Source organism: Callithrix jacchus, chromosome 21 (assembly GCF_049354715.1).
Source record: "Callithrix jacchus isolate 240 chromosome 21, calJac240_pri, whole genome shotgun sequence".
Classification (NCBI taxonomy): Eukaryota; Metazoa; Chordata; class Mammalia; order Primates; family Cebidae; genus Callithrix; species Callithrix jacchus.
Window position 1 is genome coordinate 48,873,991 of NC_133522.1, and position 6,469 is coordinate 48,880,459.

Sequence of the window (6,469 nt, forward strand, 5' to 3'; positions counted from 1 at the left end):
CACCGCACCCGGCGTCTATTAGGTTTTATTAAGAATTGGGTTTAACATTAATAGTATACTAACATAAAGGTGAAATTTGGCTGCTTTGGTGCAAAAATCATATAGGAAGCATTGTCAAATATAAAATGATGTTTGAATTTTTTTTTGTATAAATATTTGTATTTGTATGAATATGGTATTGGTATATGTTCCAAAGTTATGGGAGACTCTTTTAATTCTGATATTTCTTAGCATACATTATCAACAATAAGTATAATTGTTAGGTTAAATTATCGTGTGCCACAGAGGTAACAAATTCCCTCGTCAATTGTGTCTTTGACTATGGCTACCGTAAAATTTTGTCATCCATGAACCATTGTTGTCTTGTTTTGTTCCTCTTTAGGAGGTGATTATATGATTATTGATAAAGCTTAACAAGTACTCTTCAATGCAGACTTCTGATAACTTTGGAGAGTGTGACATCAGAAAAGAGGGAAATGTTCAGGAGGCTCAGAGAGCTAAAATGTTCATTGTTATCAAGCAAGACAAGAATTAACTATATGAACTGAACTAATAGGAGACTGAAGTGATCTTTTTGATTTTTGCTTAAAACGTTGCCGATCCTTTGTTTTGCTTTTCAGAGTGAAGGGAACTTTTCTTTTGAGCTATTGACAGCTTTTAACAATTAAGTAAAGTGTACTCTTATGAGCAAAATTTGGAGCATATTTGTTTCTCACTACCTGATTTCTTCAGAATTTGAAAACTATTTGTGAGTATTCTTAATTTATGGCAGTATAATTATTTGTGTAAGTGCAATAAAAATCTGTTTTCTTTTGTAACAGGACACAATCGAAAAAACTGGTTATTTTACCAAGGCTTTGATTGGAATGATGTGCTTTCCTTTGAGGAATCAAATTTGACTAATGGAGCCAATAAAGCTCTTGAAAACCAGCCTCATATTTTGTGTACAGAGTTGCTGTCCAGGGATTCTGACCTGTGATAAGTAAAGAATGTCACTTTCTGACAGGCCGGTAGCCCCAAGTTATCTTGGAATCTAGAGAGGAATTTGCCCAACTCACAGTATTTGAGGGTACAGATCCATGGCTAGGCCCAGCCTTGAAAGGTCTTATCTCAGATTCCTTCTGTGGAACAGAGTTCCGTCAAATCCAATTTCAAAGGCCTATGTGAAAAATAATTATTCTTGCTGCACTTCATACAAATAATCTGGCCAAGTGTAATACAGTAAATCAGTCCTACTATGATTTGTCTTTAGTAAAAATGGGAAACTGGAGAGAGAAAGATTATGTTTCAAAACTAGAGTACACCTGTTGTTAAATTCCAGTCTTGTCTGATGTTTTTCAATTTTACTACTTTCTAGTTTTGAATTCTAATTTTTCTGGCTGCAAGTCTCCAAAATAACGTTTTCATTTTTTTCCTTCTTCTTTCCCTTTTTCCCCATTTTTCCTAATTGGAAATCACTGAAACGCTGTGCTTTCTTACAGCCCTGCGACCTGAAGATGAGACAGCCTACACTTCAGAAGAAAACAGCAGCAACCTCTTTACTTGCATTGCTGTCGTGTATTGTTCCAAAACATCCCTTGAGCTCATACTATTATGTTTCAGCAGGCGCTGTCTCTAAGCCCCCAGACAGAGAGTGCTACTGGGAGCAAATTGACCTCTTCCACTCTTCGGGGCATTCAGTGCCCCGAAACAATGACCCCCTTCTCAGCAGGAAGTAGCCAGAAAGATTACAATGCCCCATCTCCCTACAGTTCTCATGATAAATAAATATACAAGCATGATAGAAATAATGAGCAAATTGACAGTGAGGGTGGTGACGGACTGGGTCTCACTAACGCAGGCCTCCACAACAACTGTTCCAGTACTGGGTGAGTGGCTAAGTTAAATATTAAAAGCTGAAAGAGCCAGCACCCTTATACAAAGGCTGGAATGTAATAAAAGCCCACCAGAGTTTTGCCCAGGCCTTTCCTGGGCTTTAAAACATGATGAGATAATAAAGGAATTCTTAACGGGACCTGTTTAGGATGAAACAAGTTTTACTGGGGGTCTGAAGAAACTCCCCAGGCCTCCACAAACAAGCTTTATTGGGGACTAAAGGAACTCCCTAAACCTCCATGATTCAGCAAGAGGCAAGATACGAGTAATCACCCTGTCATCTGGACCCAGCTAGATTAAGTACATTTACTGAGGCTCCAGAGGAAGGTCTTCAAGATCAGACCTTAGTTATACTTCAGAAGAAGTCAATTGCTTATGTCTTGAGATGAATGCACACTCACATGTAGACATATAGCTTAGAAGGTATGCGGTTCTGGAAAACATTGTAATTTTGAGTTGGTCTGGTGATAATCTCCAGTTACCGAAATAGAGTCCCTTTTCTCCTGGTTCATCTGCATCTTGCTACTGGGACATGAGAGTATCCGGCCTACCTTCAGTTTGGTCTGTGAACAGGAGGATTACTTGAGCTTAGCAGTTCTAGTCCAGCCTGGGCAACATAGCAAGACCCTGTCTCAAAAAGAAAGTAAGAAATGATGATATGAGTTTGCTGCTCTTTAAGTCAACGACTTTGCAGCTCTTCCTCTGAAGAGGTGGCATCTGTTTTCTCTGTTTGAGTGTGACACATCTAGGAGAATAGCTTTGAGCAGTGGTGTGGCAGATGTGACTGTAGGCCAGCTCTGAGCTGAGACTGCCAGGGGACTGCACACTTCCTCTCTCATCTCTGCCAACTGCTGCAGTGTGCCCAGGCCAGCCCGCTGGAGCACAGAGCCCAGTGCATCGGGACAGCCACAGCAACAAGGCTCGCCTGTTGCCACCACAGATGCGTGAGGGTGCCCGGCTGAGAGTAGACAAACCGCCCAGCAGGCAGCTTTTCAAATGGAGTCACAGATGAGCTCCATGGCTGTGTGAAAGCTCTCCCTGTGCCAGGACCGCACTTGGCCCCTGACAGCTTGAGCAGCCAGCTCTGTGCGTGTTGGCTGGGCTGGAGCCAGTGCATCAAGAAGTAGACGCAGAAGTGGATCACGAGTGAAACCTTCCTGAGAGCTAAGCCCCCCGGGATGCAGGTGGGAACTCTCAGCAGCGGAGGAACAACCTCCTGGCAGAACCAAAGTTTGCTTTGTGCCTTTGATGCCTCTGCTGGCCAGAGTGGTTTTCTGTCGCAAACCCGATACCATGTGTCTATTCTTTCTCATTTATTTAAAGGAGAAGAAAAAAAGTGATTATGTATGCATGCTGGTGCACAGATAACCTATTATTATTACAATGTCTTACAGGCCAGGCATGGTGGCTCATGCCTATAATCCCAGTACTTTGGGAGGTTGAGGCGGGCAGATCACTTGAGGTCAGGGGTTCGGGACCAGCCTGGCCAATATGGCGAAAACCCATCTCTACTAAAAATAAATTAGCTGGGCATGGCAGTGCGTGCCTATAATTCCAGCTCTCAGGAGGCTGAGGCAGGAGAATTGCCTGAAACCAGGAGGCTGAGGTTGTAGTGAGCTGAGATCGTGCCACTGCACTTTAGCCTGGGTGACAAGTGAGCCTCTGTTTTTTAAAAAAAGTCTTACAGATCCAAGGATGAATTTGCCTTCCTCTGTGAGAGGAGAGATGTGCTCTGATGATATAGGAGAAAACCCCAAAATCAGCGTCAGCCCACCAGCCACGCCAGCAAAGCCCCACCCAGCACACCCAGTGTGGTAGTCTGTGAGCAGCCAGGCTTCTGGGAAGGGCAGTGTTGTATGGAACCATGCTCTGCCAGGCCATGTTCTGGGGCTTCCCGTCACCCCATCTTTTGTTATCCATCACGTTTCTCCAGCGCCTCATATGAACCAGATGCCGCCTGAGGAACTGGGGTTACCAGAGCAAAGGAGACCAGGCCCCTGCACTCAGGGGGCCCAGGCTCGGGGGAGAGAGAAGACAAAAAATAGGAAAAGAAGTCAGCGAATATCAGACCGTGCTTAGCGCTGTGGAGAGAATGCGTGGCACTCGGATGCCCTGAGCAGCCCAGATGGTGCAGCCGCTGGGGTTGTGGCGCTGAGGATGTGACCCTGAAAAGATGTAGAGTTGGGAGTGAGTGGAGGCTCAGGGTTGGCAGGGGTGGTGGTGGGTGGAGAATGAGCTCTCTGTTGAGGAGCAGTGAGCAGCCACCGTGCCTGGAGCTGGGTGGGGGCTCAGGGCAAAGGGAGGCTGGCAGAGTTTGGGGAGGGGCTTCTGGCTCAGGTCAGGTGGGCTGTGACGTGGAGCGTGATGATATCCTAAAACCATTCTAAGGACACTACCAGACATTTGAACAAGGGGAGGATGGAGATCAGTTCATCTGAAAGTCTCAGAAGTAGAGTATGACATCTGTCCCTACCAGCTTGTACAAGAATGTGGATAGCAGCCTTAGTCACAGCAACCAAAAGGTGGAAACAGTCCGAAGTCCTTCAGCTGACAAGTGGGTGAACGAGGGGTGGTGCGTCCCCACGACGGAATAATGTCCAGCCCTAGGAAGTAACAAGGCACCGACACATGGGCAACCTTCAACGTGGGTGAACCTTGAGCAAGTCAGCATGAAAAAAGGCTCAACAGAAGAGTCTCTCTCTACACATTGGGTTTGCTCAGGTGTAGAAACGAGGGTCATCATTCAGAATGTATGGAATGGCAAGCCCCCAGCCCATTCAGTGAGGGAAGGCTCAGGGGAGCTTTTACTGGCAAAAGGAGATTTATATAAGCTGCTTAGAACAGAGTCCATGGGTCCCAGAGGTCCAAGGCTGGAGTTGCTGTCAGTTCATTGGTGAAGGTGCTGTTCCTGGGCAGGAGTTCTTCCAGGAGCGTCTTACCTGAGTCACTGCTGTCCTAAAGGACATCTGCTGATGACCTCATCAAAGCCCAGGACGTGCGAAGGACGCGAACGGATTTTCGGAAAGTTCTTGAAGCAGTCATCTGAGACCCTAAGTGTGAGCCTCCACTGTTTGCTTTCCCAGACCTGCTTTGTCTGGGTCTGACAAAAGTGAGTTCAGGCTGGGCACGGTGGCTCACGCCTGTAATCCCAGCCCTTCCGGGGGCCGAGGCAGGTGGATCATCCGAGGCCGGGAGTTTGAGACCAGCCAGGAAAACAGTGAAACCCTGTATCTACTAAAAATACAGAAATTAGCCAGGTGTGATGGCGGGTGCCTGCAATACCCACTACTCAGGAGGCTGAGACAACAGAATCGCTTGAACCTGGGAGGCAGAGGTTGCAGTGAGCTGAGAGCACACCATTGCACTCCAGCCTGGGCGACAAGAGTGAAACTCTGTCTCAAAAATAAAAGTGAGTTCATCTCGGTATTGGCAACATCGATAAAAACATTACACTCCATTGAAGAACAAGACACAAGAGACCGTGTATTAAGATTCAATTTCTATGAAATATAGGAATAGGCAAATCTATAGATGAACAGTTGCCTCAGCCTGGGGAGGGGAGGATGAGAGGGACTGCTGATGGCCTGGGGTTTCTTTCTGGGGTGACGAAGATGGAATTTGATAGTGGTATTGGATGTACAATTTCATGAATGCTCTAAAAACCACGGAATCATATACTTTAAAAGGGCTGCTTTATGGTATGTAAATTAATTCTCAATAAAGCTGTTTTTAAAAAAGTAGAGATTGGAGAGTTGGGGACAGGGCAGCAGGAAGAAGGCAGGCAAGGGGTGATCCTGGGACAGGAGGTGGAGGCTGGGCCAGGGTGGAGGTGGAGGAAGGGGACAGGAGGTGGAAGCTGGGCCAGGGTGGAGGTGGAGGAAGGGGACAGGAGGTGGAGGCTGGGCCAGGGTGGAGGCTGGAGGTAGAGGGAAAGGGATAGGAGGTGGTGCAGCCCTTGCTGAGGGGTTGGACATGCAGGGTAACGGAGAGAGAAAGAGCAGCGGGGAGTAAAGGGCTGGTGGAGGTGTGGGGCCGGCAGCTCCATGTTGGATTTGCCATTTCTCAACCAGCCTAGGATGACAACGGGCACTGTGTGGGGATCAGGGCAAGCAGTGGCCTAGGGTCTGGCCTCTGGAATGCTGCAGACCCGGGCTTCATCCCGGCTCCACCACGGGGACAGCTCGAGACCTTGGGCATGAAAGTTAATTTCTCAAGGTCTCCCATTTGTAAAATGAGGATAATGTGTGCTATGTTGAATGTCCCTTCAAAACTAGGGCTGAAACTGTCCCCACTGGGGCCGTATTGAGAGGCGGGCCTTTGAGAGGAGATTGGACCCTGCCCTCATGGATGGAGTCATTCAATCATTCATGGTTAGTGGATTGATGGGTTATCATGGGAGGGGAGCTGGTGGCTTCATAAGAGGAAGAGACCCCTGAACTAGCACGTTAGCACATGCAGCCCCTCGCCACATGACCAGTGGGAAGGCTGTCACCCTGTGGCCTCTTGGCCCTGGACTTCTCAGCTGCCAAAGTCATTTTAGAAGCAGCTGTGAAAAGTAAGTTCCTTTGCTTTATCAGTTACTCAGTTTCAGATA

The 6,469-nt window shown here is 47.0% G+C and overlaps 1 long non-coding RNA gene across 1 annotated transcript in view; it reads left to right on the plus strand.

The window, feature by feature from the left end:
• LOC118149863 (uncharacterized) overlaps positions 1 to 5,605 on the plus strand; it is a 32,390-nt gene extending 26,785 nt beyond the window's left edge. The window contains exon 3 of the long non-coding RNA XR_013530703.1: positions 1,482 to 5,605. This is a non-coding gene — a long non-coding RNA (uncharacterized LOC118149863). The remainder of the gene's footprint in view (positions 1 to 1,481) is intronic.
• Positions 5,606 to 6,469: the final 864 nt, after the last annotated feature.